This window comes from Elephantulus edwardii, unplaced genomic scaffold (assembly GCF_000299155.1).
Source record: "Elephantulus edwardii isolate Elephantulus edwardi_28Jun2011 unplaced genomic scaffold, EleEdw1.0 scaffold00345, whole genome shotgun sequence".
NCBI classification, from domain to species: Eukaryota; Metazoa; Chordata; class Mammalia; order Macroscelidea; family Macroscelididae; genus Elephantulus; species Elephantulus edwardii.
This window is the reverse complement of record NW_006400095.1, coordinates 1,841,688-1,853,423: the sequence shown is the minus strand read 5'-3', so window position 1 is coordinate 1,853,423 and position 11,736 is coordinate 1,841,688. Positions and strand designations below refer to the sequence as shown.

At 39.5% G+C, this 11,736-nt stretch overlaps 1 pseudogene; it reads right to left on the bottom strand.

The window, feature by feature from the left end:
* Positions 1–8,323: 8,323 nt before the first annotated feature.
* Positions 8,324–8,932, bottom strand: LOC102847045 (annotated as a pseudogene).
* Positions 8,933–11,736: the final 2,804 nt, after the last annotated feature.

Here is an 11,736-nt window from a genome sequence, read left to right as displayed (position 1 = left end):
ATTGTGTACCAATGAGGGAGTTTTTCTTTTGCTTTTCAAGGAGAGGAGCAAATGGGGGGGGTAGGAGGGGGGCGGGGTTTGTGCAGGGAGAAAGGTGCAACAATGAATGAATGGAATTCCAAAATCTCTGTAGATGTTCATTGAAATGAAAAATAAACAACCTAAATTTTAAAAAAAAGAATAAATATAGATCTCTTCCAGTCAGAAAAAAAAAAAGAATACAGAGAACAAAATAGACAAAAGTATGGTACAAGACAGGCCTACTTAATTCATCTTAAACTTGGTGAGAACAGTATCCCTGTATAAAAGAAAATTTCAAGACAGAAGACATAATATGATAATAGTCATAGCTAAGCTATATTTGGAAACAGATCGGAGGGTGGTTAAGGCAGTATAACTTGGTAGTTTCAATTTCCTTTACGAAAGTTATTTGTGAGAGGGTGTGAGGAGGCTGCCAGGATATTTAAGGATAATTGAAAAAGAATGAAATAGTTGCTGGTTACAGTGGGAGAATGAGTTGACTTGAAAAACGCGATAAAGTTTCTAGCAGAGTTGGGATACATTTGAGTTTGACGATCATAAATTTGTAGTGAAACAAATTTATCCTGTTTTGGATTTCTCCTGCTGAGCTCTGGCTAGTACCTAAAAACAGAAAGAAATGAGAAAATGACTCATCCAGGTTTACAGTTTTGTCAGAGAGGTGGATTTTGGATATTGGAAAAAGTAAAATGATGGATTGTAGAAACTGAGATGATAAGAAAGGAAGGTTGGAAAGAGGATATGACAGATGAGAGAAAGTAGGAGGCTAAATGGATAAGAAAGCACAGTGGACATGAAGCACTGTCTCCATACAATTTGCTAAATAAGGAAAGTGGAAATATCTGTTATGATTAAAGAGCAACATTTGTCTAGTTGTGCTTTTGAAGTAAAGAGGTGTTAAGTGATAAATTTCATAGTCTGTATGGATTTCCACTTCTAATGCAGAGAACATTAGGAACTGAGATGTAGTGGAGCTTTAATCACTTTGAATTAGGAAAGCCAAGCATGAGTGGAGTCACCTTCCACAGAAAATGTACTTTGGGAAGTGGTTAACATGCCATCTTCCCGCATTTGTTACTCATTCATTCATTTGTAAGCACTCATCAAGGGTCTTCTGTGTTCTTAGGAACCACTCCTTTTATAGTCTTATTGACAGTCTAGTGGTTTAGTAGTAAGGAGATATGCTGCCACCCCAAAGGTACACAGTTCAAATCCATCACCTGTTCCTCAGGAGAGAGATGGGTAATCTCTTCTCCCACCCCCCTGTGCATTTACTGACTCTAGAAATCTACTGTCAGCTATGAGTTGGTTCCAATGCAACAGTACAAAACAACAGCATAGTTTTCTCTGGCATTGTACTAGGAATGGTTTGCTTGGTCAACAGAATGGGGTACAAATGTTGGTATGTCATATCTGAGGTTCCTTTATAAAAAGTCTGTAATCTCTAGCTTGGAGCATTAGGGAAACCTTGCTTTGAGCAGAACTTAATGAAGAACTGATGTCGCCAATAACAGGTATGCATGAATTAGCAAACAGATCCTCCAGTCCCCTCAGATCTTTGAAGACATCAGTCCTTTCAAACAGTTTGACTACAATCTCATGATGGAGTCTGAGCCAGAGATATTCAGCCAATTTGCTGTTAGAATCCAGTCCTTGGAAACAATGGCTCATAATAATGTTCCCTGCTTTGAGTTACTAAATGTGGGGGTAATTTGTTATGCAGCGATAGATAACTGATGCAGATGGTGAGCTATTTTTATTGAACATTTAAGAACTTGTTCCCTTGTGCTATTTCCCTTATTTGTGCATAGAATCAAAACCAGCATCCCCATATCCTTTTACTTTACACTGTAATAATGTGGATCTTATCTTTCTAGCCTAGTAATGAAAATATCATACAAATTCTGGGTTTAAAGACATAAAATGCTACTAACTTGTGGCGTGATGACTTATTTTCTCATTTTGTGCAGTAATGTGTAGGCTGATGCAGAAGGTGTCAAAACTTTTGAAATTTCGATTATTGCCTAATCCACATTAAATTATTGCCATATTTAGCATGTTCTTCTCCCCCCCATAACAAAAGCAACTCAGTATAATAAGTCATCATTAACACAAGCCACAAAATGCACTTCCAACATAGTGTGGCTTTGCTAATATTTCCTTTTTATTCATCCCATTTCTAATTTTAAGTAATTGAAGTCTTGATGATAATAAACCCCAAAATAAACTGGTAACTTAACTTCGGGGATACAGTCTATCCCACTTCACTGAATACAGTATAGTTTGTGCTTAAGCCAAGTAGTGAGTGTAATTTATCCCATTTCCTAAAAAGCAAAGAATTAAATAATAAAACCCACTATAGCAAACGATGGCTTGAAAATTAATTGTATTTATCAAGAAAAGGAAAAAGACGGTTAAGGAAACTGAAAGGAAGACTGCTTGTTATTTTAGCAATGGGGCATTGATTTTCAATAGATAACTTAGACAAGAATTTCAAACTAAAAATTTTAAGCAAACATTAAAACAAGACACAGTTAAATGCATTATGATTTTCTAATTAGAATTTGCTCAACAGAATGCCATATGCTTTATAATTATATAATTTTACCATATGAGATGCTTCAACATTGAGTATATAGAAATAATGACATAGAACAAATTGTACTACATGAGAAGAAAATGTGCGTTATGTTTGTTTTGTATCTTACTTAGCAATAAGATATATTAAAAACATAAGTCTGTCTCCCTCTAAGGCATAGAGTGAATTCTGTAGGATTATTATGTGTTTTTACCAAATCTATTTATGGAAGACACACCTTATAAAGGTAATCATGTATATCCTAGATAGCAGTTAAGCCTAAGTATCTAATTCTGTAAAAGTGTTTAACTTGTTTTAAACATTATCATCCTGTAATATTTTGTTATCTAGTTACAAATTCGCTTTATATAACAATTGGTGACATTTGGTAAGGTTTGAGTCATAAGAGAGATTATTTGGAAGCACGATTAGCATTGTGAAATTTGCTCTCAAATCATTTCCAAGCACATTTAAACTTGTTCTTGTTCAGCTACAATGCAAGCCTGCCTCATTATACTTTGCTAGTCACTTATCCTGAATGGCAGCTTAGGAAACCAATATAGCACACAAGAAAGTAGAAGGTCCACAAAATTCTTAAGGACAAAATTCATTTTTTGATATTTACTATTTTTAATATTTACTATATTGGGTGACTCTACTCCACAGCCCTCAGGCCTGCCTTTGTTTTCAGTGAAACATTCCTCTAGGTCGTATAGCCCTGGTGTGTTCACTTGCAGTACAGAGGTAACTCATGGTTGCTGTGAAGATGAACACTATGACACTAGTGTGTCAAATGCGAGAGTGGTTACCCATGGTGGACAGTGTTTAGTGGAGCTCCCTGATTAAAACAGGCTTGGAAGCAGGAGTGGCATCCACTTCCATAATAGCTTGCCTCAGGAAACCCTATGAACCTGGAGAAAGGACAAAAGTTACACAAGTGTCCAGGTCTTTTGTTCATAGGGTCACTATGAGTCGCCTCCGACTCGACAGCACTTAACAACCACCACCACATATTCAGTAACCACTTCTGGTGAAAATGGTGATTTTGAAAGTCTCCTTTCTTGGGCTTATGAAGTTTTACATCTTAACCAAACTTTCTCCTGCAGAGTGGCTGGAGGGTTCCAACTCCCCTCCTTCAGTTAGTAGTCCAGTACTGAACCTACTATAGCACCAGGGCGCCTTAGGAAGTGTACTTTAGGTAATATTTAGATAAGTCATGCATTACTTACATTTTACATTATACATTTTTGTCCTACCAAGAAATAAAATGCATATAGACATACTGAGGAGATTAAAGTAAGGGCAGTAGTGTGACTTCTCCATAGTAAATTTTCTTCCAGTATAAAGACCTCATTTAGATACATTATCATATTTGATGGTTCCAAGGAGAGAGCTTTCAGCTCCAGGCTTCCTTGATGGAGGCACCGGATCCCAGGCTCACTCCCCAAGGACTCATGCTGATCTGTGCCCTCCCCACCCCCACCTAGGATGCTCCGAAGAGTAGAAAGTTATTTGTTTCTTTTGTTAGTCCTCCCAGAGATACATCATCCTGATTCACTTTAAGGAAACGAGGACAGAGTGTGGGGTGGAGCTCGCCGATTAAAACAAGCTTGGAAGGAGGAGTGGCATCCACTTCCATAATAGCTTGCCTCTGGAAACCCTATGAACCTGGAGAGAGGATGAGAGACACCCAAGCGTCGAGGACTCTCCTTCATAGGGTCGCTATGAGTCGCCTGCGACTCGATGACACTTAACAACAACAACAACAACAAGGAAAATTGATGACATTTAAAGATGTAAAATAAGGGAAATATCATTTTTTTCATCGTTTTTGCAAGCATATACTATACATTCTAGGCTACAAATCACATGAGAGGAAATTGCCCACCTGTTGGCTTTGAACTACTGCCTTTGGGTTGGCAGCACAAGTCCTTACCTTCCAGGCCACCAGAACTACCCATTCAGGACATTCTAGGAAGGGCATTTATAGGTCTGTATTTCCTTTCTCCGGGGACCCAAAAGAAACCAGCTAAAAATTCCATTCTCTAGTTTTACTCTATTCAGAGGAAAGGTTCCCCAGATCTCCATTATCCTTCTTCCGTCTTCTTAGGATGACTGTCTCAGCCTGAAGAGTATAAGCAGAGTTCGTACTACATCCTCAGTGTGTAGGTCATTGCTATTGCTATTATTTGTACCATTGAGTCAGAACCAATGCATAGCTGACCCTCCAGTGGGTTTTCAGAGGCAATTAATCACAACAGAGGAGACTGCCCATCTTCCTCTGTGAAAAAACCAGTGGACCACATGCCTTCAGGACTGCAGCGCATCTTCTTACCACTAGGCCACCAGTTTGAAGGTATGTGGAGGAAACTAGGACAAAAACGACTGTTTCCTAGTCTCAAAGAATAACTTGCATGCTCTCAGCTTTTACATAAACTTATTTACCATAATTTTATTTTTCATTTCTTTTTCTCACATTTAAAGAAATGTTTTGCCTAAGGAAAAATTAATAGAAATAAGTTTCTTCCTGGAGGCTAGGATTTTAAAGCTCTATCTTACAAACTTTGGACACATGGCTAGGAGAGACCTGTCCTTGGAGAAGGACATGATGCTTGGAAGGGTGAAGGGACAGCATGGGAGAGGAAGACCCTGATGAGATGGATTGATACAGTAACTGTGGCAATGGGGGTTGGTGTGTCAGAGTTAGTGAGACTGGCTCAGGACAGGGCAGGGTTCAGAGCTGCTGTATAAAGGGTCGCTATACATTGCAGGTGATTCAATGGCACATATCAACAACATGATCATATGAATGCACATTTCTTTGAAGACTCTCATCTCCAAGAAAGGAAGGCTCCCTTTCCAATTCTTAAATGGCCACCATTACTAAGCTATTATTATTAGCCCATGTAAAAATTCTTATCTTTGAGAAAGAAGAAACCCATTTGAGATTGTTGGCACTTTCTTCCTTTAACAATGACAACCATAAACAAAGCAAATTAAACACATTTACATTGAGTTCATTCTCATAGGAACCCCATGAGGACAGAACAGAAAGGCCTCTTAAAGTTTCCAAAGCGGTAAATCTTTGTTGTTGTTGTTTGATGTCGTCGAGTCGTAGATGACTCATAGCGACCCTATGAACGAACGGCCTGAGCACTGTTCGTACATAGAGTTTCCGGAGGCAAGCCATTTTGGAAGTGGATGCCGCTCTTGCTTCCAGGCTTGATTTAGTCGGGAAGCTCCAGCCAACGCTGTCCATCATGGGTGCCCATTACCATGATTGGCACATCACTGTCACAGTCTTCAGCATCACAGCAACCATGAGTTACCTCTGTACAGCAACGCACAGACCAGTGCTATACCACCTAGAAGAATGTTTGACAGGAAAACAATGGTAAATCTTTAACAGAAGTTAAACACCACATCTCATGGAGCAGCTAGGATATTTGAACTGCCAACTTTTCTGTAAGCAGTTAAGCACTTAGTCATGGTACCAGAGCCTTAAACAAAAGTGATTTTTGTTTGCTTTTATTTCAGTGTTAATACTTACCAAAGTAGACTGTACAGAATTTAGAATGATCCATATTTTTTCTTCCAAAAATATTTCTGTTGTACTGGAATATATAGGTTATCTTAGAATTGATCAGTACTGATGAAACTTTGTTTTTCCTCAGTCAAAAGAAGTAGCTAGCATTTATTGAGCATTTGTTATGTCAGGTCTTGTTCTGCATTGTTTGAAAAAGCAGTGGAACCCACACTGCAGCTATTGAAAAGATCACCAATTGTCCCACTTGACTTTCCATGGCACTCGAAGATTTACAAAAGACATCTATAAGCTCGATCTCCTTTAATCCTCATTCAAATCCCTCAAGATAGTACTCTCATGTCACCAGTGGAGTATCTGAAGTTTAGATAAGTAACCTGCTCGAGTTCATAGAACAAGCAAGTGACTGAACTAGCACCCACATGGGTCTCTGTGCCCTAAAGCCCATACGGTGCTTTGACAATTGCACACTGACTGTGTACCTGGAGGAAGCGCCTTCCTGACACCAGCACTCAGCTAGAGTTCGTTCTTTGCTTCTGCTCTGAGCAAGATGGCTCGATTCCAGGCAAAGCCTGCCCTTGCTCTCATCATCTCACTATCCTGATTGACCACTCACAGAAAATGGACAGCATCATTCCAAATAAAGACGGAAGCGTCACCAGGCTAAGTGGGTAGCCTAATCCAAATATTCAGTGCAGCATGATTTCACATTATTTCTTTCTGCTATGATTAAATTAGCTACCAGAAATTACAGGTCTAACCCATTTCATTTTTTTAAACAGAAGATGGTATTATGAAACACTGATAACAGGAATATGCAGATATATAGGATGAGGAAAACTCGTATTTTGCCATATTTGCCATAAACTCACAAAACCAAAAGCGGTAGTAGAATAAGGAGTTATTAGGCACAGAAGCAGTGATGTTGATTTTGCATAATCTTGTAATTGAGGAAAATCTAGCAGTGCTGCCAAGAGAAAGGTGGAAGGACTGAGAGAACAAGCGTGTCTGATATACAAAGATGGGTAGAGCAATGGGCCTATTTTCTATCACAGAGAAATGTAAGCTCATAGTTAGACTTATTTCAGAATGGCATGAGGAAGAAGAACAAGGACCGAGAATAAATGGAGATTTCTAGAAACAGGCAGTTCCTAGGGGTGTTACTTACATGGAACCAGAGAGCATTAAATGGACAAGCAGCTGTTTTATGTTTTGTGGTAGTTGAGCTGGGACTCCCCGCTGCCCCTCCAGCAGGTTAACAGGCTGTAAGTTGCATGGGAGAACACTGCCCATCTGCCTCTTGTGAGTGGCTGGTACATTCGAACCTTTGCCTTTGGGTTGGGAGCACGAGTCCTTGCTCACCAGGCTGCAACATTACAGATATACACACACACACACACATATATATATACACACACAAACATTATCTAAATCACTGATATAAGACCATTTAATCTTGCCTCTTGGGAATGTGTGTGTGTGTGTGTGTGTGTGTGTGTGTGTGTGTGTGTATGTGCGTTTTCAAGTTGCATCAAGTGGCATCCACTTCCTAAACAACATGCCTCTGGAAACTATGATCTTTGATAAATGTTGATAGTTATAGAAAGGTTTAAGGCCTTTTGTTCATAGGGTCGCTGTGAGCCATCTTGACTTGACGGCAATCAACAACAGACTAGTATTAATATTTCTTAATTAGCCTGGTAAAAAGAAGAGATTGGAATATTTCAATGTATAAGGGAGAAAGATGGGCAATCTCCTCCGATGCAATTAACTGCCTCTGAAAACCCACCAGATGGACAGCTATGGGTCAGCTCTGACTCAATGGTACACAACAACACACAGTGAACTATTTCTTTGTCATCTGTGAATATTTTTTCTACTGTAAATTTTAACTGAATATTTCTATACTTTAGCACCATTTAGGAGACAGTATTGACAGGTCAGTCTTTGAGTTTAAAGATGGGTTGCCCAAGTTACCTCCATTTCTCCCTCTGCATATTCAAGGAGGACAGGGCTTTACACAGGAATAACAGGTGACCTGGCTCCCTAACTTACAGGAATGCAGAACCAAGAGCCTGATGGGCTGGCACAGAGTCAGCGACAGGCAGCTGGGAGCCCAGAGCCCCTCAAATCTTGTCCAGACTTTGAAGATGAAGCACCAGTTATAGCTTTCCCAACTCGCCTTCCATCGCCAGTACCATGACATCCAGCTCAGCCAGACCCACGACAGAGGCGACCATCAATGCAGCCAGCACCCGCGAGGCCATTTCTATGAAGATATACTGGCTTCCAAGGTGAGTGCACACAAAGGCAGCTCCCACCGTGACAATGAAGTTGAATATGGAGATGACCAGAGCCTTCACTGACCTCACTTGTTTTCCCAGGTCACTGAGAGTCCCACCAGGCCTTGAATCCTGGCAGGTGACATTACGGGTGATCCTATTATATTCCTCATTGGCCAGCTGTATCTTAATCTTCTCCATTCGGGCAACTAACTCTGGGTTCCTTGGAGGCTTAACCACCTCTGGGAGATAGATTTCACTGCCTTCCAGGAGCTCATGAGGATACAGCTTAGAGCCCCTTTCTCTCAAGTGATGGTGCAGGTCCCGGATCAGGCCAAAGGAAACCAAGCTTCGGGGGCTCCCGTGCTTCTCCCCCAGCACAGCCTCAAGTTAGGCCCGCAGCTTCCGGGGCAGCTTCTCAGGCTCCAGCTCTCCTCCGGGTCCTAAAGCGCGAACCAAGTGCTCATCAGGAACCAAGGAAGATGCCATAGCTGTGCTACTCTGCAATCAAGCCCTCTTGTATAATACAACATTTTCTAAGAACAAGCCATGAAACCGCCAGCCATCTATCTGTGACTACCAACAGGGGATTCACAGAAAGATGGAAAATCTTCAGTTCTTTACAGGATCCAGGCTTGCTGTTGGAAGGGCTCACTTTCTCTGTATGATGTCCTTCTTTTCCCATAGCCAAATGAATAAAGAGATTGATTCTAAATGAATGATTCATGAAAACAGTAGTAACCACACAAATATGGTACACAGAAGGATGAATTTATGTTACTCCTTAAGGAATTCCTACTAAAACAGCAATTAATGGGAATTTTTTAAAAGGACAATGCCATAAAAGATGAGAGAACATGCAAAATAACAGCTTAAGCAGGTAAAGAAAGAAAAATCTCAATATGAAGAATCAGGAATTTAATTGATCCACCAGCCCTGACAGAGATCAAGTGTAAGCTGGTAGCACTAAAACCAACCATGTTTGCATTGCAGGTCTCTGAAAGCACACCATTGGAAGCAAAGGAAAAGATGGTGTTAAAAAATGGCAGATTGGCAGAGAGATAAATCTCTCAAAAATAAAAGAAAAGGGAGAGAAGAAAAAAAAACAACAACTTAAAGGTCATTCTAAAATGTCCCCAATTCAAATAATGAGAATTCAGAGGGATAAATGGAAGGACAGGATCAAAGCAATATTATAAAAATAATTTATAAACTATCGGATTGTAAAAGATAGAACTGAGTATCAAGACAGCAGATTGGCTTCAATGAAACCTGCACTATGAGTTATTGTTATGTACCATCCAATCAGATAAACTGATGGCTGATCCTCCAGCAGGTTTTCAGTAAATTGACAGAAGGAAAGTGCCCATCTTTCTTCTGCAGAGAAGCTGCTGGACTCGAACCCGGTGCCTTTGGGTTGGCAGTGCAACTCCTGACCACTATGCTATACCAGGTGAAGGTACATTATTTTCCGGTTCCAGAAGGTCATATAAAAAAAATTGAAGAAAGACAGAATACAAAGCAAGAATATCAATATTGTTCTCATTATCATCAATATTATTGAAAACTAGAAGAACATAGAAAGTCTTCTGAATTCGAAACTAAAAAGTTTCTCAGTTTTTAATTAAATCAATCTAAGATAGAGATAAGCTAAAAATGTGTTGCTCAGTCATTAGCAGATATTAGAAGCAGAAGGCCTGGCACACTAGAAGTGAGAAAATTCCCAGGAAGAAAACAGAAGAATACCTTAGGGGAGTTGTTTCTAACAACCTAATGCACCTAGGATGTTTGCAACTTTCTCGTCATTTTTTTTTAACGTGCCTTACAGCGTGAGAAGCTTCCCTTGTAGTACTATATGAAACATTGTTGTTGTTGATGTGGTGGTGGTGGTGGTGTGCTATGGAGTCAGAAATGACCCATTAACTGACCCTCCAGCAGATTTTCAGAGGCACTTAATCACAGTGGAAGAGATTGTCCATTTTCTCCTGGAGCAACTGGAAACTGATAGATTTGAATCATTGACAGCACAATTCTTTAATGCTAAACCACCAGAACTCACTATATAGAACAATATCATTGTAGTTATTTACCATCAAGTTAGAACTGACCCATAGCTGACCCTCTGGCAGTTTTTATAGGCAGTGAATCACATGAGAGGAGATTGACCATTTTTCTTCCACAGAACAGCTAGTGGATTCAAACTATGTACCTTCTGGATTGCAGTGTAACTTCTTATCATTCAGCCACAAAAGATTAGATAGATAGATAGATAGATAGATAGATAGATAGGCAGATAGATACAGACAGATAGATTCATCTATTATTCATAGGATTTTTAATGCCTACTATTTTAGAAGTGGATAGCCAATCATGCTTCAGACTCTGTAGATTTAAGATGGATCTTGGCTGAAAGCAGAGAATACCAAAATGATGTTTACTTGTATTCTATTGACTATCCAAAGATATTTGATATGTGGATGATAACAAATTATAGATATCTGTGAAAAGAATAGGAATTTTAGAAGTCTGAATTATGCTCACCTGAAACCTGCACATAGACCAAGAAGTAGGTATTTGAATAAAGGAATATTGCCTGTTTTAAAATCAAGAAAGGTGTATGTCAGCGTTGTATCCTTCCTCCATACCTATTCCATCTGTTTGCTGAACAAATCATTCAAGACATTGGACTAAATTAAGAAGAACGTGATATTAAAAGTGGAGGAAAACTCATTAACAATCTTTGTTATGAAGATCACACAACTTTGTAGAAAGGAAAGAGAGCTTGAAACTTGTTGCAGAAGATCAAAGACTACAGGTGTTTAGATTACAGGTGAGCATCAACAAAAAATCCCTACTAGTTGTCCAATGGCAACATTATGATGTTGCTGTTGTTATGGGCCATTGAGTTGCCTGTGACTCATAGCGACCCTATATACAACAGCCCTAAACTGCACAATGATAGATGGAGAAAAGATTAACATTGTTAATGATTTCATGTTATTTAGATCCACAATCAATACTCATGGTAGTTGTTGTTGTTGTTGTTAGGTGTATTGGTAGTTGTTGTTGTTGTTGTTGTTGTTAGGTGCCATCAAGTCAAGTACAACTCATACAGACCCTCTGAATAGCAGAACTGAATCATCTCTGATACACTTAAGCCCATTACTGGAGTCACCATGTCAATCCATCTAGTTGTGGGTCTTCCTCTCTCTCATGGACCCTCAGCCTTCCCAAGCATGATAAGGGTTGGACTTGGGAAAACCTGCTGTTTAAAGACTTTTCCAAAATGTTAA